At 40.3% G+C, this 22,150-nt stretch overlaps 1 non-coding gene across 1 annotated transcript; it reads right to left on the bottom strand.

The window, feature by feature from the left end:
• Positions 1–7,115: 7,115 nt before the first annotated feature.
• trnat-cgu lies at positions 7,116–7,187 on the bottom strand. The gene has a single exon. It is a non-coding gene; the product is annotated as a tRNA-Thr (tRNA).
• Between the last annotated feature and the right edge of the window lie 14,963 nt (positions 7,188–22,150).

The following is a 22,150-nucleotide window of genomic DNA, read 5'->3' as shown; positions in this document are numbered from 1 at the left end:
TTATGCTATTATCTCATTATATTGAACATCAAATGTCTCAGATGAATATCTTGCAGTCCCTTTTAAAGATATCTCAACTTTGACAGTCATCATCTACTTCTTGAGGCACCAGGCACCTGATGCAGAAATTATACCAACAATTAGAGTTTCTACTATCATTATTAATCAGTCTATTTAATAGTTTATCTGTTGTTTTCTCGTCTTGTCATTCACAGTTTAATATTTTAAATTCTCATATTGCAATATTCATATTTCAATATTATTACCATAGGCATTCGCTGTGATGTTTTATTTCAAATCAATAAAGGCACAGATCCTTTCTGCCATGTCATTTAGACTGGAACGTTCCGTTGAAGGTATAGGGTGTCAATAATGACTTCCCCAGCTGTAACTGCCTCCCTCACGATAAGCAACGACAAACCTGTCTGGAAAGCCAGCAAATGCTGTGATTCAACACAGCCTGACCATATTCTTCACACACAGCGCCTTCACAGCAAGGGAAGGTGTTTACGACTTCACAGTCACATCTCACGATGCAAATTATTACAGTTTTGATTCCATATGTCCATGGCTAGGATATGTTTACAATGATATAGATGTGTTTATTTACTGATATTTTGAGAGTTTATTTAGATGGGCTTAGTTATAGAGGGTTCTCCTCCACTGATATTCTACTATGAACGCAAATACAACAATGAAATCCCAAAGACTTTTGTTTCATGACCCATTCTGTCAAAATCATTCTGATTCCGTCATCAGTTACAAGGTAAAGGTGAAGAGAGCTAAATATCTATTCTGCTCACTCACAGTATATCCCACATAGAAGGAAGTGCTCTCCTGATAGCAGTAGCTACAGGCTTGTGGACATACAGAGAGCATGATGGGTGTGAATGACCACTGACCACCTGTTTTATGTCTTAGCCCGCTTGCTGTGCAGCATATTTCATGAAAATGAGCAGAATTGCAAATGGCCTACTGAAAGTGTTCCTTTTAATCAAAATTCCATTGGTCTTTAAAAAAAATATATATATATTTCACCTTTATTTAACCAGGTAGGCCAGTTGAGAACAAGTTCTCATTTACAACTGCGACCTGGCCAAGATAAAGCAAAGCAGTGTGACAAAAACAACAACACAGAGTTACACATAAACAAACGTACAGTCAATAACACAATAGAAAAAGATATGTACAGTGTATGCAAATGTGGAAGAGTAGGAAGGTAAGGCAATAAATAGGCCATAGAGGCGAAATAATTACAATTTAGCATTAACACTGGAGTGATAGATGTGCAGATGATGATGTGCAAGTAGAGATACTGGGGTGCAAAAGAGCAAGAGGATAAATAATAATATGGGGGTGAGGTAGTTGGGTGTGCTATTTACAGATTGCCTGTGTACAGGCACAGTGATCGATAAGCTGCTCTGACAGCTGATGCTTAAAGTTAGAGAGGGAGATATAAGACTCCAGCTTCAGTGATTTTTGCCATTTTTCCCAGTCATTGGCAGCAGAGAACTGGAAGGAAAGGCGGCCAAAGTAAGTGTTGGCTTTGGGGATGACGAGTGAAATATACCTACTGGAGCGCGTGCTACGGGTGGGTGTTGCTATGGTGACCAGTGAGCTGAGATAAGGCAGGGCTTTACCTAGCAATTAATCTGTTCTCCCTCATCTAATTTACAAAACATTTTGGTAATCGAACTAAACCATCGGTTTGGTATTTCAATTAGTTGATCATGAATCCACAGCTGCTGTGACTGCACTACACTGCACAAAATTATTCAGGGGCTTAGTAAATATTATCCCCCAAAATATATGATTTTCACATACAAATTCAGGTTTTACTTCAATATTTGTAATACCTTACTTCATTTGTATGTGCTCAAAAAGCATGACATTTGAAAATGTCAATTCAATTTAATATTCAGTGAATAATTTACTACAATTTCATAATATTTACTCTCAGCTTAATAATATATTTTTTTCGCAACAACTTGCCATGTGGCCTCGTTTTTAGAGGATTGTGGGTCATTCTAAATTGTTTGACTTTATGATACTTTTACAGAACTTTATATGCATGTTTCTGTATCAGTATTAAGCAGCTTGTTGTGCTATGAGGTATAATGGATCATGATGAACTGATATGAAAACCATCAGGCAAATTGACGTTCAACGATGAGACCACCCATTCCCACCATCAACAAGGTTACACAACCCTTAATGCTAGAGACACATGCAGCATCTTACAATGCCTGCAGTTCTACCTCCACTGACTGCTCGTGGAATGGGCACTGTGTTCAGCAATGGGTTAAAATGGCAAATAATCAAAGACATAAAAAAATATTTGACATGATCACTGAAAGTAACTGATCAAAAAGATGAAGTAGACCTAACTGTTTTGGAATTGTATATTATATATAGTAATACCTCATGTTGGAAATACTCAAAAGGCTGATGCAATTAGTTCATTTAAAAAAAGTAGAATTAGCACAATATATTTTTTTTTACAATGTATACAATGTATAGTGATCCCAGTCATCTGGAATTTAACAGGAAAGTGATACACACACAGGGTCTGTGAGCGGACCTTGGTGCAAAACAACTTAATTGTGCACTCAAGGTCATCTGTGAGAAGCACAAATTGTAGGCATGACATTATGTGAACTCCCTACCAAAGGGCTTGTTCAAGCCAAGGAGATACATTGGTAATGTTAACACAAACAAATATTGAGCAGTGGCTTGTGTTTGTGTCACATGCTCTGAGCACTGAAAGAGTGTGTTCTGGCCTTTGCCTCAGGACTAGGATGGAACAATCTGGGCTTTGAAAGAAGACATGGCTCCTTTCTTTAAAGGGAAATGCTAAGAAGTCAAAACTCCCCTGCGCTTATATTTAGAGGAATTTGAACGCCTCCTTACATGTTGTAAATGATGCAAACCTCTCACAATTGATATAAAGCCAATAACCATACTGAATTATGATTTATGCAATGCAATCATTATTTATTCATCATTAGAAGTGAGATAACAATCTACAAAATTATAATTTTTCTCTTACCTACAGTACATGTAATACTATTTATAAACATTACACTGTGGATCTAATTGCATATATGACAAATAAACAAAATACAGGTATAACCTTTTCTTTATCCTTAGGCATGAAATTAACAATTTGATAGAGATGTACACTCCCGATCAAAAGTTTGGGGTCACTTAGAAATGTCCTTGTTTTTTCCCTTGTCCATTAAAATAACATCAAATTGATCAGAAATACAGTGTAGACATTGTTAATGTTGTAAATGACTATTGTAGCTGGAAACGGCAGCTTTTTAATGGAATATCTACATAGACGTACAGAGGCCCATTATCAGCAACCATCACTCGTGTGTTCCAATGGCACGTTGTGTTAGCTAATCTAAGTTTATCATTTTAAAAGGCTAATTGATCATTAGAAAACCCTTTTGCAATTATGTTAGCACAGCTGAAAACTGTTATTCTGATTAAAGAAGCAATAAAACCGGCCTTATTTAGACTAGTTGAGCATCTGGAACATCAGCATTTGTGGGTTTGATTACAGGCTGAAAATGGCCAGAAACAAAGAACTTTCTTCTGAAACTCGTCAGTTTATTCTTGTTCTGAGAAATTAAGGCTATTCCATGTGAGAAATTGCCAAGAAACTGAAGATCTTGTACAACGCTGTGTACTACTTCCTTCACAGAACAGCGCGAACTGGCCCTAACCAGAATAGAAAGAGGAGTGGGAGGCCCCGGTGCACAACTGAGCAATAGGACAAGTACATTAGAGTGTCTAGTTTGAGAAACAGACGCCTCACAAGTCCTCAACTGGCAGCTTCATTAAATAGTACCCGCAAAACACCAGTCTCAACGTCAACAGTGAAGAGGTGACTCCGGGATGCTGGCCTTCTAGGCAGAGTTACTCTGTCCAGTGTCTGTGTTCTTTTACCAATCTTAATATTTAGTTTTTATTGGCCAGTCTGAGATATGGCTTTTTCTTTGCAACTCTGTGGTCTACGTTAGTTCATGTTTCAACTTTATTTGTCCCAGAGGGCAATTGGTTTTGCAGCAAGGGGCACATACGACGTAAAAACATAAAAAACACATATGAATCACAAAGATACTGAATGTAAAGGTAGTACATACAATGCTAGTGCATTAGTCATGGGTTGGCAGCCATCAATATAAATATATCAATATTAATGTTCAACAGCAATAGTACAAAGTAAGGCCTACATAGAAGGTAAGTACATTTTCAAAAACATCAAGTCAACATCATCATCATCAAAAATATGGTGACCTAAAACTAAACATCAAAAATGATGATTACATTATCATCATCATCAACATCATCATCATCACCATCATCATCAGCCCATGTAATGGAATCCAAGACAATAAAGCTAGTTAGGACATTAATCCAAGGGTACTGTGAAATGTATAGAGCGGAAAGAGTTGGGTTAGTTTAATCTGATATGTATTTTAGTTTAATCTGATATGTAGTTTAGTTTAATCTGATATGTATTTTAGTTTAATCTGATATGTAGTTTAGTTTAATCTGATATGTATTTTAGTTTAATCTGATATGTAGTTTAGTTTAATCTGATATGTATTTTAGTTTAATCTAATATGTAGTTTAGTTTAATCTGATATGTATTTTAGTTTAATCTGATATGTAGTTTAGTTTAATCTGATATGTAGTTTAGTTTAATCTGATATGTATTTTAGTTTAATCTGATATGTAGTTTAGTTTAATCTGATATGTATTTTAGTTTAATCTGATATGTAGTTTAGTTTCATCTGATATGTATTTTAGTTTAATCTGATATGTAGTTTAGTTTCATCTGATATGTATTTTCTACACCCCCATAAGCACAACGATAGGAGATCAGTGCAAGAGCAATAAGGATTTTTAGGGGCATTATGATGGTGAAACTGAAACACAAGTGCCCCCAAAAGCCCCTTATTCTCCCTGCGGCGTTACATTTGAACTTCACTGGGCACCACCGCCTGCCACTATTTTGACTATTTATTCTGTCCCAACATAATCACAGTATCATACAAACAAACATAAAGTTGGGCTAATTGGTTTTAAGATGAGAGGGTGAGTCCCAGAAGCGGGACTTTGCGGGCCAGTTGGATTCTGATCAAACTCATCTCGCCCACAAGATCCCGTGACTGAGACCACACTAAGGCCACCTGACATTCTCATACACATTACAATTACTTATAGATACGATATTACATCATCCTCAGCTTTTGTCCTCAACTCATTTTCAAAGAGTGCAATTTGTGTGTAGGCTATTGCATAACTGACATTGGGTTATGGTCTAGGTAGGGGTTTTGTCTGGCTATAAAACAGATTACACACTTCCACTCACTGTTATTGAGAATGTGTCAGTGTCAGCCTGCTATAATAATTAGTTAATTTAGCTACATCCTACATGACCTACAATAAGGCTGATTTCACAAGAACGGCTTTACAGTAGCCTGCGTATTTTATACAAATTATGTGATTACTGATTATGCAATCCTCATGATTTGAATCACTGTGCAATCGTTGAACATGTCCTTTCATAAACTACACACTTGATTAGGATCAAGCTGACATTTCCTGTACAATAACTGGATTACAACGTGCACATTAATATCATATTGCTGCAATATACCCCTCTGTATAGAATGTAAAACAACATGTTTTAATATACAGCTCTTGTGTGCATTTAGTGAATTCACTGGGCGTTAGTTGAGTCCCAGACAGTGTCTGGTGGTCCATAGAGAGTTCAGGTACTCTCAGACACAATCTGTCTGCTACTCTGAGAGACCACCCCCTGAAAAGAACAGCACATTTAATACGACAACTAATCATGCAAACCTAATATCAACACAATAGCATTATCTTAACATTCACAGACAAGTTTAGCGTTCATTGTGCTATTCAAAATGATCAATAACAAAGTCCTATAATTATTAGATAATCGGAGTGACAGTAATAAAAATTACCCTCACACCTGCTGGCCCTCCCAGCCCTGGTAGACAGACGACATGACAGCCGCTCCGACCTCTCAAGCCAAACATCTTCCGTGTGTCATGGATATAACATCGCTTTAAACTTACCATGATAATATCAGACCAGTCAGCAGGATAGGAAGGAACGACTGTCTGATTTTATCGGTTGTTGTTTCTTTAAGTATCCGTGCTCCTAGTGGTGAGCTCAGCAGTGTCTGGCGGATTTGACCCAATACATTTAAATAAAATCTCGATTACCAGCGCCTCAAACATTGCTTCATGGTCACGCCACGAGGTAAGAGAGGCCGTGAAGGGGGTGATGCAGTCTCAAAAACAGACAACAGCAATATGGCATTTATCCAAATATATTTGTTTTTGTTGTTAATTATAGGCTGTTGGAATTCAGAAAAACATTCTAGGGGGGTCGTATCAGAGTCAGAGATGGCGTTGTCCTGCGTTGTTTTCTGCAGCTATTGGGGGGGAAAGTTTGGCATATGCTAGGCCTACTGTAAATGGAATTATGAGTTTTATTTTCCTAAAAGTATTATACAAATATTGAAACTGGGAAATGCATTCCTCGAAATCTATGGAGCTTCACACTGTTTTGTGCGTTTATGGTGCCCAGAACAGGGCTCTGCGCGCGCCAAAAAGATTCTCACAATAAGGCTAATGATGAAAGGGTTTGAAAATGCAGATGAAATGGGATGTAACAAAAACAAAACCTTGCGTTGTTTTAATGTACAATTCTTACAAAAGTCCCCATGTCTCTTTTAAAATATGAATATATTGCGCAATTTAGCACTAATTTAGGCAGTTCCTGCTATATGTCACATTTCACTCTAGCTACAATGTTATGTACACATTGTAAAGGAAAGATTGTATGGACGCATTAAAAACATGAGTGTTTGCTGCCCCCTATTGATGGTAAAGTAGTCCCACACAATGTTTCAAAAGTCATGTATGCAGTCGAAGTGAAAATCAACAAAAATTTGACTGTTGTTGTGGCTAATTACGCTTTCCATTATAAATTCTATTTCGAGTATGGTAATGGAACATAGATTTTTTATTTAGCAGAAATGCTATTGATAATCTCCTAAAAGGCACGGACGGGGTTCGAACCCGCGATCTTCGGTTTACGAGACCGACGCCTTACCACTTGGCCACCGCGCCTGCGCTGGTTAGCGCATGAAAGAGTGTTCCATATCTCATGTAGACGTACATGTTACACAGCGAACTCGTGGCGGCCCAGTGCAGTTAAATTCCACTGAAAATGTTTAATTTAGAATCGTTTTTTCATGGCTTATGCCGTGTTCATGTATTTTTTTGTATGTTCTACACTCAAACTATTTAAATTGGAAATAGGTAATGTTTTGTTTAAGACAGAAGTAACACAATTTCACTTGAAAGGGAGTAGCTTGTAGGGCCTCTACCAATGCATGTCAAATATAATGTATTTTAGCATAGGCCTATTTAAATTAACTGTCACTTTGGAAGTTACATTTGGTGTGAGTAAAAAAAAAAGAATGAGGAAAATAAAATGTTTTACATGAACCACAAGGGGAGGCTATTACACTGCAATGTCTTTCAATACTTCACAAGGCTAGCGAGTACACACACACACACACACACACACACAATTTATGCAATAAACAGTTCAATTAAAATTATTATTCAAACAGCTTTTTACATTTAAATTACCCTTCAGAAATGTGATATTCAATCAGGTTTTCATTGTTGCAGACATGGGACACATTTGTCACAACATTTTAAGAATGACCCAGCTAGTAATGTAACATTTATGTAATTGCGATTGGCCAAACATTTATATATATTTTTAGGTGTGAAATATGTTGTTTTACAAGGTCAGCCATAGTATTACGGCGCCCTTGAATGCCTTGTTCAAGGGCACATTGACAGATGTTTCACCTCGTCGGCTAAGGTATTCAAACCAGCGACTTTCCGGGTTACTGGCCCAACGCTAACACGTCTGTAATTTTCATCCATCCAAACAGTGCTCAAAATACTTATTGAGGCCTAAACAGGAATGCAGAAGCGACAAGGCGTCTAAGCAGAAATGCAATATAATCTGTAAAAAAAAAAATGTTTTGTTAACGGCAGTGTGTGTTCTGTGCTGTTGCCGATGTGTTCTTAGAGGCACAGATGGTTTGGTCAGCTGAGTTACACCAGTTGTTTTACTGGGTCCTTTAATCTTCTCTGTTGGTGGGTTCTTTGACAGTGGGAGTGGGCTTCAGTCCTACAGCCTGGAGGGAGGAATAAACAAACACCTTTGGGAGAGAGGAGAGAGAGAGAGAGAAAGAAAGAAAGAGAGCGAAGAGAGAGAGAGAGAGAGAGAGAGAGAGAGAGAGAGAGAGAGAGAGAGAGAGAGAGAGAGAGAGAGAGAGAGAGAGAGAAAGAGAGAGAAAGGAGAGACTGCTAGTGATGGGGGAGGGGAGAGAGGAGAAGGAGAGTCATGAGACAGGAAATGTAAGCGTGAGATGTATCCTTATTTTCAGACTGTTAATTGCAGAACACTGGGAACAGACGGACCAGTATTCAAATTGGATTGCCTGTTCTAGGGGGGAAATGTTACATTGTTACTGAGGGTATATCGTTATAGAAATACAAATCTGTATTTTAGAATACTGCAGATATATGTATGTGTTATTTCTGAGTCTGGGAAAATGCACCCCAGAAAAGGAAAGGAGTTGAACTGCTCTACGGTATTGATATGGCAGGTCAGTACATTTGTATTGCCTCTACATTTAGTGATATAATATGCATGAGTCTGGTGGAGCTCTCACTATCTTCTTCTTCCCCGAAACCTCAGAGAGAAATGCTTGCCTTAGGGCTTTCATTTGATCAGATATCCTAAGGGTTGTTTCAAAGGCTTTCCAAAATGAATAAGACTCATTACCATTGGGAATGAGTCAGTGTTGAAAACCAACAGATGTTGTGGATGAAACCTTGACCTGCTTATCCCTAATCATCAGTACCTAGAGACGAACAAAAGCTTGCTCTGTTTTATGTTAAACGATTCTTGAGGTTTGCTGGTGCTAACAATGTCTTTATTACACTAGTGTTACCTTTTATGCTTAGTAAGTATAGCAAGCAACTATACTGAGCCATATTTAAAACAAAAATGAAATCTAAACGCACACAATGAAAAAGATGAGTTGTGTTTAGTTTGTCTTTGCTTGCTACATCACTGCACAGGCATGGCCAATATCAATAGAACTTCCACCACAGCTAATGAAGTCCCAAATAGTTGTAATTGTTTCGGAAGAAACATAAGCAGAGTGATTTGAGAAGGACAATGGAAATGCAATATGTCATGATGCAATGTTCAGGACACAAATGGTTTGAATGAGCTCTGCTCCTGCCATAGTGTCTATGACATACAGAATGTGTCAGTCAAGATTAGTTGTGGAGGGTGTCTATTGTTTGTTTCTGTTGCTCATTGTTTTGTTTCTGACTGAATTGTAGGTTGAGATTAAAAGTGACTGCAGCTGCTGGCTGCTACTTTGTCCCCTGCTGATCATTGGTGGAATTTCATTGTGCGTGGTTTATCTCAGGGTTCCATGTTCTGTAGTCTGGGGATGCTGATAGGTGCAGGGCTGCCCAGTTAGTGAAATGAGGTGAAAACAACACCAATAGTAGGAGATTATTTGTTGGTTCACAGGAATTGTGAAAGCCATAAATATAGGGTATACAGTGGTGAAGCGTGGAAAGTTATGGAATTTGTGGATTACAATAATCATCAACCACAACCCAAAGCATTTCTGAGGCCTAAATGAGGATCCTTGAGCTAAAAAATACTATTGTTAAAACAATTAAAATTGGTAACAAATCTGTAGATCACTAACCAAATTCGGTAAAAGAAAGTCACTTGTATAATGAGGATGGATCTTATTGTATACAGTAGTGACTCCCCACAGACATCAATACATTTGAGTCATTCTTATCCAGAGTGACTGCACACATTTTTGTACTGGTCCCCTATGGGAATCAAACCCACAACCCTGGCGTTAAAAGCTCCATGCTTTACCAACTGAGCCACACAGGACCCTCAGTCAACATCTATTCCACGTTGGTTCAACGTAATTTCATTGAAATGACACGGAAACAACGTTGATTCAACCAGTGTGTGCCCAGTGGCTAGAATCAACCAACACAGCAACACACGAGTTGGGTTATTCTTACTTTTCTGCTCTGCCAGGCCCGTATTATAAATGCCAAGCACATACGCCTATAACATCCAGAATATATCACACTCTCCAGTAGCCAGAGCTCAAGGTTCTGTCCAGAGCTCAGCTGGTACAGAAAATGAGGCTCTGGCCTTGGACATCCTGATCCACACAGGAGGACATTCATCCTTCTAGCAGTCATTACCAGCCATATCCATTGTCCATTGCACTTCTGTTGATAGGATTTTGTTCAGTGACTTTAACTAGGCTTTACTGCCCATTATGGATGAAGAACAAAGGCCGCAGAACATCTAGGCTTTATAGTAAAGAACAGGTATTTGAGGCATGGAGAATGTAGGGGAACATTTGAAATGAGACTGAAACAATGGTGCCTGCTCCCGTGTTTGAATCTTTATGACAAGAAATTGTATCCCTGAAACTAAAATAGTATGGAGTTTGTAATGTCATACAGCATTGATTTTGTGCACAGAACAGCTCCGTAAATCCGTAAACAGAATCGTAAATCAATTCAGTTGTAAACCCTGAGAGCTATTTCTTAGCCTGAAATTACATCATTATGAGGCATTTTTATTCATGTGATGAAACACCAAGAAACTCACTTTCTGCCTCTGAGAATAAGGCAATATTTAATGTGGCTATCTTTTTAATAATGCATTGCTCCTTGTTATAGACACACTGGCCAAACTGCTCTTTGATAAGCAGGGCTTGTTTTTCCGTTCATGAGGGGAAATATGGGAGTGAGTGTGTCCATGAAAACACAGTCGGCTTCAAATGAGAAATCCACCACGATGGAATATTACCTGATACACACACAGAGTATAATATAAAACACTTGTGTGGCCAGAAGTCTTAGCATTTGTAGTTTATTTTGTCCAAACTGAGGTCTTTGAGTGTTTGTCTCTGTGGTCATACAATTCAGATGTCTTCATTTGTGTACATGGCGGGGTAATGTTTGCTTTGTATTTTTGTAGTAGTGGATCTGTTTGTCGAGTCTCTCTGATGTAGTGAGGACGTCATAGTCAGAGAATGTGCAGAAAATGCTGGGAGGTGGCAATACGAACAAAATCAAACACAATATAGAGAGGACAATATGTTCCTAACACACCCATGCACACACAGACTATTTTGTAAAATGTGCATCTACAGTACTATAATAGTCACTTCCACCAAATGAAAGATTTGTAGACTGTACTTTAGCTCTAGATTTCTTTTCTTCTCTAATCCATCTGTTCAGGTAAAAATACAAAAAATGTCAGGCAAAACTTTCGATCAAATTTCCTCTCCGTGAATATTTCCTCTCTGTAGGTCTGCGTTCCGCTGGGGGAGTGTTAGAGAGAATCTGCAGGATAAGAAACAAATAAGACAAAATAAATCCTTGTGTCCATGACAACTTACAACTCATCTTTGATGAAGAGCGAGGTAAATCAAATCTTACTCCCCAAGCCAGGACTTGACTGCTCCAACATCTCACCCCTCCCGAACATGAATCCCGGCTCTCCTTGATACCACTGGCCAGCTGTTTGTCCTGTGGTGCTCTCTTCTTTTTAAGAGTTACATGTCTTTGAGTTTTGTAGCTTCTCTTGTTTCTATTACAGATGCTGGCCAATGTGCCCAAAGGAGCGAAAAGAGAACCACTGAAATCAAGCGAAAATCTGAAAGTAAAATTTGTTTTAGTGTGGCGCAATCAAGGCAAATGCAAGTGGCAGCCATGGATGTTCGTTGGGGTAGTGTGAATGGAAAATCGGTCATTGTGGGAAGGGTTTGTTGAATCTGACCCTGGCTGCTACAAGACAAGCAAGTGTGAAATTCATATGAAAGGTAAGCAGCTGATAACGCTATACAACAAAGGCAATAATCATCTCTCCCCCTTTTCCCAATGTTCTTTTCACTACTCTCATCTGCTTATACCTCTTCTCAGTGGCTGTTGTGTGTTTTGTGGCATTTCGCAATCTTCCCTATCCATTAAACACATGCTAGCTTTGATCTAAAAATAACCAAACTTCAGGTTTTATAACAAAGCACAGCTATTTCCACCACTCTTCATGGCTAGAGAGTTTATTTTTCAACCAGACTGGATAAAACCAGACTGGATTGCGGAAGGGGACTCCGTTCAGCTTTGTTTGTTCAAAGCCACTTTCATTTTTGTAATTGTCACCCCGAAGTCTCATCACAAACTGTGATCATATCTGCTAATAGTAAGTGGGCTATTTCTAATATTTACCCAGCAATTAGGTGCAAATCACTCATGCCTGCGGGGTCTGTTGCTATAGTTACAATAGGATTCTGCAGACTATCATCTGGTCCTCGCATCCTCCAATGGGGTTGCAGTGAAGAAGCTGCAACATGAAGTAAAGATGCACATCTTTCAGCAATCCACTAGTAAGAAACAGAAACAGGTTCATGAGTATAAGAAAGTAGTCTAGAGTGGCAAGCAGGCGACTGCGCCCAGTCATGGCGGACCAGAGAAATCAGGACCGACGACACACTCAGCAGGAGAGCCAGGTGAGAGCTTCGACCATTTTGAGACTTAACTGGTTATTGTACGAAAAAAGTACTTTACGGAACAAAAAAAACTGTGACAGTTAACAAGATTATCCTTAAAATCGAGTCTTCGACCATAAAAGAGTCATGTGAGTGGGGTGTCAGAATGGATGAAGAGCATTGTCGGGATGAAAGCAAAAAAAAATGTAGTCAAAGGCCTCTCAGAATTGTTTTGGTTTCAAATGGCGCGATCATAGAACTCCAGCTGAGCCCTTGTTTACTTACGATATGTTTTTTTTGCTCTCGATTTTCGTACATCGGAAGAACGGAAGAACAACAAAGTCGGATTGGTTGGATCAAGCGTTTGTGTCTCTAATACCTTAGTTATCCGTAAAATATGTGACTGAGACTGTACGGGTGACAACAAATTGGCCTAGATCAATCAAAGTCCTCTAAATCTCATTACTCGGAACATCTGACAGAAAGATGTATTCAACAGACCCTATTGAGGAGCTTTGAATTCTGCCTTCCACACATCAAAGGCCTCGGTGCTGAGATTAATTTTTGTTTGGAATCGCTATTTTTTGGGAGAAAAACTAGAAATGTGGTCAGTGAATGTGCGGCGAGGTAAAGGAGAGCGGCCAATGCTGCTGGTTTTGAGCTGCCCCCCTACCAGGCGGCACATGAGCCTGTCGATATGGCGGTTTGATGTCAGTCAGAAAAGAAGAACCCCCACAACAATCGCAGAGGGGGCCGGGACGGAGAGACAAGAACAGAGTAAGAGAGGGGAGAAAGGAAAGAACCATCGACAGATGAACTCAGTTGTGATTAAAGATGGCGGCTCTGCATACCGCAGACTGCGTAGCGCGGGACGTGATCCATAGCAAGACAATCGGAGCAGTCTGCATTTCAGCAGAACAAAAACAAGCATCGCGTAACAAGGTAAATTCAAATGGAGGTGGTAGTTATGCCGTCTGCACAGCTTTGAACCTTTGAGAGCGATGGCTGCTTTTGCATTGTTTATCGCTCCATTTCTTTGTCATTTCGAAACAGTTTCCGTTTTTTCTTTCCCAGATGATCTTGCTACTGTCACGGGCCTCCTTGTTTGCCAAGGCAGAGCACATCAATTGTTTTGACTGCTTGAAGTGCATCCCAAGCCCAAAATACTGGGCATAATGACAAGCTTTCATGCCTAATTTCATGTGCATTTGTCCAACCCAACAGATCTTCTATGATCAGAGGACTTTCGCCATTGGGTGCATGGCCACCGCTGCATGTCACTTCAGGGTTCCATTCCATAACAAACATAAAGCAGCCTGAATATGTAGTTATATTATATGCATGTTTCGAAGAGTAGAAACTATAAGTAGTAATATAAACTCAAGACGGCAAATCGTTTAATCCTCTGTGCCTAATCCACTCTTGGGTTTGTTAGTCACGATATATTCAGCAATGACAAAGAACATCAGCAGGACTCCAGAATACATTTTCTGACAGTCTTTCACGTATTGCTCTTTTAAGATGTTCAAGCACTAAAAAGAACAGCATATCAATACACCAAAGAGACACTCTTTCTTTTAAGTCCCTTCTATTCAAGTAACTTAATTATTCTTGACCAAAGCTTGCACTGTGGTTCAAAGTATCCGCAGCTGAAAAATACCCTCAGCCGCTGAAAACATTTGTCCGTGTTTAATTTCATTGAGTCTTGTTCATAGTTTTTTAATGAGAACCTTGAGACAAATACATATTTTTTTATTGCTTTTGTTCTTATGCAAACTACATTTTTTGTGAGTGACTTGAAAACTACTGGTTTTGAAACATGATACCGCCTTGTGTGTACAAAGAAGTAGAGCATTAATTTTAATGTATAGATGGGCTATTGTCAAGTGAAGAGGCCTCACCAGAGATAAGCCTATTTCAAGCAAGGCCTACAAGGGAGTGAAAATCCACATTGGCAGCTGGAACAAAAGGCAATAGAAAAGAAGACCTGGGGATGTATTAAGTTGTTACGATTATTCTATGAAAGGAAGCTTGCATCATTCAATTAGATGATTGCAGATTTTTTGTTGTTGATTGCAATCATTTTTTATCCTGTCACGAAGGAGAGGAAACACAAAACATTCTGATGAATGTGCTTTTTAATTCTTCGTCATTAGTTTTCATTGTCCGTATTTTAACCTCAAAACCACATTATTTATCTTGGTTTATCCTAATTCAGTCCAACGATAATGCAAACAAATTAATCACATCAAGTAACAAATGTGAAATTAAGGATTTATTCATGTTTATTAAGAAAAATGACGGTGTATGCATTGTATGTATGCTTCGTCCATCCATCTCTGCATCTTAAAACTGTTCGTAGTGGAGCTAGAATGGTGGCAATTACTATATTTACAGTAGTATTGAGTCGATGCCTATTTTGAAAGATCTCTCTACAGCCAACAGTGGTTCTCCAGGGCCGTGTGAAAGGAAGTCAAAGGAACATCTGCAGGTCTCATTACTGTTCCCTCTCAATCTCAATCGGCCGTTATGGCTGTCATTGCCTGTTTATTGAAAGCTTGAGCCGCATATTATTCAGTCACGGCCACTGAAATAGTTGGAACAGAACTTGAGCATTTTGAATGGGTACATGAATTAGTGACATACAGCTGAGAGATCGGAATGTCTTTTGTCTTCGTTCCTGCTGATTAGGATGTAGGAGTGATTGTCCAGCATGTCCTCAAAGGAAGTTAGAAACTCTGAAATAAAAAGCAATGAATCAAGTAAGTAGGCTTAAGTGTAAAGTACATGTGCACAGTATCCTAAACTGGGTCGTAAATGCCATACACAAAATAGGAGTTTATGTGTCTGGACTTTTGGCAAAGTGGTATATAGCATGTTGGGTTGGCAAGCATCATGTAACTACAGATCCCATTCTCAATACTATCCACATTTCTACAGCAGTGAATAATGTGTCACATACTGAAGTCATTTAGAGAAATAACTCTGCAGTCAGTAAATTATCCCAAAAAGGAGTGAAATTGCAAAAGAAAGGCATGCCTGTTGTTGCTTCATTCCATTTCATGAGCTGATATTCTTGGATGTGACCTTTAACATTGTCACTTTCGAACTTGCACATTGGTCGTTTTCCCCCCTCACCAATGAGACTTTACTGTCTTTAAGCAAACACAGCTCTCATGTGCAAATGAGATAAAATGGGCAGGCCCGTGGGAGAGCCCTGAGACTTATTTTGGATTTACAGGAAATGTGTCTGGAAAATGAGAAGCTAAGCAATCTTAAGGAGAGGAGGAGGAGATGAAATTGAAATACCACTTGCTATGCAGAAAGCTCATTTCATGTCATCACGGTCTAAGACAGTGCATGAATTCCCTGCGCGGCCTGGCCCAGGCTCCATTCTTGTGTGATATAACTCACTGGAGGGATCCCTGTAGAAGCATTTTCATCTGCTGTAGGTGAGCAGATGGCTGGGCCACAGACAATGGAGAACATGAAAGACACCTAGAGGCCTGGTTTAGGTTACCTTATCATCTTCGGCAGCTGTGAATTGCAGCACAGGAAATCAAGTCCGCCATAGCCCATAGGTGGCAAATGTTTAAGCTGCTGTTAATTCAGATATGAACATTTTGACTTCTGGTCTATGAGATACAAATAAAGATGGAGTATTCCGTTGCGTGTACCTGTTCGTTCTATTCACTTGTAACACGATGGATCTCAGTTCAGTGAATATCTGACTATGGGCTCAACTCAATCAAGCTCACATTGCAGTAGCATAAACATGCTTTTCCACACTAGGTAGTCCCCCCCCCCCCCCCCCCCCACCCCACAGGTAAATGTATACCATTTTCAAAACAAGACTTGTAGTCTTTGGTGGAGAAAAAAAAACAACACAATTCTATGTCAGGTCTGATTGAATCCGAAGTTTTACTTGGATTTTACCACTAATGCTAAAAGGCCTCATGTTAAATTATAACTCAATTCATAACACGTACTATGTTGACGGTAAAGCAGTAGGATGATTAATTGTCCATGAATATTCTCTTGCAATAAAGCAGTGTGGTATTTTGCATGCACAGCACAGCAACTTTGTAAACCTTGCACTTTCCACACCGCATGCATTCAATATGTTGATACTATACCAACAGATAATACATATTACTTGGACCGTTACAATGAATTGAAGGAATCATCCATGGGTATAATATAAACATTGCATTATTGTACCCAAGGGTTTGTCTCCTGATAATTCAGAGAGGAAGACAAATTTAAGCATAGCTGAAACCAAGATATGTTCCTCTGTATTGCATCACTTTGTATTGTTTCACGTGTACAGAAAAATCATCAACATTTGAGACATAGTTTAACAAAGGCATTCAAAAGGAAATCCTTCTTATGTACAGTATATGTCCCTGTTTTAGGAGCTAACTACCACCATGATGTAATGATGTCAGGTTAATGTGTAACGTAGAGGGTATGATAGGGTTGGGATTACCACCCTGAACATTGTATCTGATGTCCTGACCACCTTACTCATGCTATTCTCTAGCTCTGCAACATGCAATGATAGGATTTGTTGATCATTTAACTGTTTGTTGATCACAAAGTGATTATATTACAAGCACCAAAAGGCTCAATTTTTCCAATTATACTTATGAGAATAATGTGTAATATTGTTATGTGAAGTTTTGTGAATACTTATAAAGGAAGCGACCTCATTATTTACAAGTGGAGACAGTTGGATGGCATGGTGTCAATAAGAAAGCGAGAGCAAGTGCTTGGTTAATGAATGTGTTTTATTTTGTTAGATAATAATACGCTGCAGTGGATGACATCATTGTACACCCTGGGATCTATTTTAACAAACTAACCTCTAACATAAATCTAAGTGCACTCAAATTGTGGGTGTGTCAGAAATATTTTAGCTATTTTGACAGTGGGAATTATGGGCGCAAGTTGTAGGTGTTACGAGGGCTTGACCACTCACTGGCCAATGAAAAACTGCTCCGAAGCTGTTTGTGGTTGCTTTAAATTGTGTATTTACGGTGTTTGGTGTTCTGTTGTCATAAACTCCGGCGGGAGAAAATGGATGTTCGTCCTATCTGTGAAAGATAGGGCTACTAGTTTATTAAATAGCATAGAGTATAAATAACATAGGGTAGTAACACTATAATAGTCCTAGTTATGACAAATGTTTATGTATCCAAATATTCATATGCCTTTTAAAAAGGGTAATGTCCTTCAACATGGGAATGTTGCATTCAAATTTCAGTAGCCTTGAACCCAAATTGCATTGCATATCCGAATAGACATTGCCTACCAAATGTTATAATAAGATTAGCCTACCTTCGCAGTGATATGGCCTGTATGGTGACTTTGCCATGTGAAGAATTTTATAGGTAAACAAACAAACAAACAAACAAACACACAGTCAAATATTAGTCTACCTATAGGCAGAGGGGTGGGTTGCCTCCCACAATGTATCCACCTAGGGTCGGGGTTACCAGACTATGCAAATATGAATAGAATAGCGGATTCAGCACCACGGACAACAATCAGAATTCAACTAAATGATAAATGAGAAACAAGCAGACTTTTTAACTACTTTTTTTTGTAAATAGGCTTCCTACACATAACAACTTGATGCTTTTAAATAGGTTTCCTACACATAACAACTTGATGCTTTTAAATAGGTTTCCTACACATAACAACTTGATGTTTCTAAATAGGCTTCCTACACATAACAACTTGATGTTTCTAAATAGGTTTCCTACACATAACAACTTGATGTTTCTAAATAGGTTTCCTACACATAACAACTTGATGTTTCTAAATAGGTTTCCTACACATAACAACTTGATGTTTCTAAATAGGTTTCCTACACATAACAACTTGATGTTTCTAAATAGGTTTCCTACACATAACAACTTGATGTTTTTAAATAGGCTTCCTACACATAACTACTTGATGCTTTTAAATAGGTTTCCTACACATAACAACTTGATGCTTTTAAATAGGTTTCCTACACATAACAACTTGATGTTTCTAAATAGGTTTCCTACACATAACAACTTGATGTTTCTAAATAGGCTTCCTACACAACTTGATGTTTCTAAATAGGCTTCCTACACATAACAACTTGATGCTTTTAAATAGGTTTCCTACACATAACAACTTGATGTTTCTAAATAGGTTTCCTACACATAACAACTTGATGTTTCTAAATAGGTTTCCTACACATAACAACTTGATGCTTTTAAATAGGTTTCCTACACATAACAACTTGGTGTTTCTAAATAGGTTTCCTACACATAACAACTTGATGTTTCTAAATAGGCTTCCTACACATAACAACTTGATGTTTCTAAATAGGTTTCCTACACATAACAACTTGATGTTTCTAAATAAGTTTCCTACACATAACAACTTGATGTTTCTAAATAGGTTTCCTACACATAACAACTTGATGTTTCTAAATAGGTTTCCTACACATAACAACTTGATGTTTCTAAATAGGTTTCCTACACATAACAACTTGATGTTTCTAAATAGGTTTCCTACACATAACAACTTGATGTTTCTAAATAGGTTTCCTACACATAACAACTTGATGCTTTTAAATAGGTTTCCTACACATAACAACTTGATGTTTCTAAATAGGTTTCCTACACATAACAACTTGATGTTTCTAAATAGGTTTCCTACACATAACAACTTGATGTTTCTAAATAGGTTTCCTACACATAACAACTTGATGTTTCTAAATAGGTTTCCTACACATAACAACTTGATGCTTTTAAATAGGTTTCCTACACATAACAACTTGATGTTTCTAAATAGGTTTCCTACACATAACATTTACATTACATTTAAGTCATTTAGCAGACGCTCTTATCCAGAGCGACTTACAAATTGGTGCATTCACCTTATGACATCCAGTGGAACAGCCACTTTACAATAGTGCATCTAAATCTTTTAAGGGGGGGGGGGGGGGGGTCAGAAGGATTACTTTATCCTATCCTAGGTATTCCTTAAAGAGGTGGGGTTTCAGGTGTCTCCGGAAGGTGGTGATTGACTCCGCTGTCCTGGCGTCGTGAGGGAGTTTGTTCCACCATTGGGGTGCCAGAGCGGCGAACAGTTTTGACTGGGCTGAGCGGGAACTGTACTTCCTCAGTGGTAAGGAGGCGAGCAGGCCAGAGGTGGATGAACGCAGTGCCCTTGTTTGGGTGTAGGGCCTGATCAGAGCCTGAAGGTACTGAGGTGCCGTTCCCCTCACAGCTCCGTAGGCAAGCACCATGGTCTTGTAGCGGATGCGAGCTTCAATTGGAAGCCAGTGGAGAGAGCGGAGGAGCGGAGTGACGTGAGAGAACTTGGGAAGGTTGAACACCAGACGGGCTGCGGCGTTCTGGATGAGTTGTAGGGGTTTAATGGCACAGGCAGGGAGCCCAGCCAACAGCGAGTTGCAGTAATCCAGACGGGAGATGACAAGTGCCTGGATTAGGACCTGCGCCGCTTCCTGTGTGAGGCAGGGTCGTACTCTGCGGATGTTGTAGAGCATGAACCTACAGGAACGGGCCACCGCCTTGATGTTATTTGAGAACGACAGGGTGTTGTCCAGGATCACGCCAAGGTTCTTAGCGCTCTGGGAGGAGGACACAATGGAGTTGTCAACCGTGATGGCGAGATCATGGAACGGGCAGTCCTTCCCCGGGAGGAAGAGCAGCTCCGTCTTGCCGAGGTTCAGCTTGAGGTGGTGATCCGTCATCCACACTGATATGTCTGCCAGACATGCAGAGATGCGATTCGCCACCTGGTCATCAGAAGGGGGAAAGGAGAAGATTAATTGTGTGTCGTCTGCATAGCAATGATAGGAGAGACCATGTGAGGTTATGACAGAGCCAAGTGACTTGGTGTATAGCGAGAATAGGAGAGGGCCTAGAACAGAGCCCTGGGGGACACCAGTGGTGAGAGCACGTGGTGAGGAGACAGATTCTCGCCACGCCACCTGGTAGGAGCGACCTGTCAGGTAGGACGCAATCCAGGCGTGGGCCGCGCCGGAGATGCCCAACTCGGAGAGGGTGGAGAGGAGGATCTGATGGTTCACAGTATCGAAGGCAGCCGATAGGTCTAGAAGGATGAGAGCAGAGGAGAGAGAGTTAGCTTTAGCAGTGCGGAGCGCCTCCGTGATACAGAGAAGAGCAGTCTCAGTTGAATGACTAGTCTTGAAACCTGACTGATTTGGATCAAGAAGGTCATTCTGAGAGAGATAGCAGGAGAGCTGGCCAAGGACGGCACGTTCAAGAGTTTTGGAGAGAAAAGAAAGAAGGGATACTGGTCTGTAGTTGTTGACATCGGAGGGATCGAGTGTAGGTTTTTTCAGAAGGGGTGCAACTCTCGCTCTCTTGAAGACGGAAGGGACGTAGCCAGCGGTCAGGGATGAGTTGATGAGCGAGGTGAGGTAAGGGAGAAGGTCTCCGGAAATGGTCTGGAGAAGAGAGGAGGGGATAGGGTCAAGCGGGCAGGTTGTTGGGCGGCCGGCCGTCACAAGACGCGAGATTTCATCTGGAGAGAGAGGGGAGAAAGAGGTCAGAGCACAGGGTAGGGCAGTGTGAGCAGAACCAGCGGTGTCGTTTGACTTAGCAAACGAGGATCGGATGTCGTCGACCTTCTTTTCAAAATGGTTGACGAAGTCATCTGCAGAGAGGGAGGAGGGGGGGGGAGGGGGAGGAGGATTCAGGAGGGAGGAGAAGGTGGCAAAGAGCTTCCTAGGGTTAGAGGCAGATGCTTGGAATTTAGAGTGGTAGAAAGTGGCTTTAGCAGCAGAGACAGAAGAGGAAAATGTAGAGAGGAGGGAGTGAAAGGATGCCAGGTCCGCAGGGAGGCGAGTTTTCCTCCATTTCCGCTCGGCTGCCCGGAGCCCTGTTCTGTGAACTCGCAATGAGTCGTCGAGCCACGGAGCAGGAGGGGAGGACCGAGCCGGCCTGGAGGATAGGGGACATAGAGAGTCAAAGGATGCAGAAAGGGAGGAGAGGAGGGTTGAGGAGGCAGAGTCAGGAGATAGGTTAGAGAAGGTTTGAGCAGAGGGAAGAGATGATAGGATGGAAGAGGAGAGAGTAGCGGGGGAGAGAGAGCGAAGGTTGGGACGGCGCGATACCATCCGAGTAGGGGCAGTGTGGGAAGTGTTGGATGAGAGCGAGAGGGAAAAGGATACAAGGTAGTGGTCGGAGACTTGGAGGGGAGTTGCGATGAGGTTAGTGGAAGAACAGCATCTAGTAAAGATGAGGTCAAGCGTATTGCCTGCCTTGTGAGTAGGGGGGGAAGGTGAGAGGGTGAGGTCAAAAGAGGAGAGGAGTGGAAAGAAGGAGGCAGAAAGGAATGAGTCAAAGGTAGACGTGGGGAGGTTAAAGTCACCCAGAACTGTGAGAGGTGAGCCGTCCTCAGGAAAGGAGCTTA

Source organism: Salvelinus namaycush, chromosome 3 (assembly GCF_016432855.1).
Source record: "Salvelinus namaycush isolate Seneca chromosome 3, SaNama_1.0, whole genome shotgun sequence".
Taxonomy (NCBI): Eukaryota; Metazoa; Chordata; class Actinopteri; order Salmoniformes; family Salmonidae; genus Salvelinus; species Salvelinus namaycush.
The sequence above is the reverse complement of the archived record's forward strand: the minus strand, read 5'-3'. Positions and strand labels throughout refer to the sequence as shown.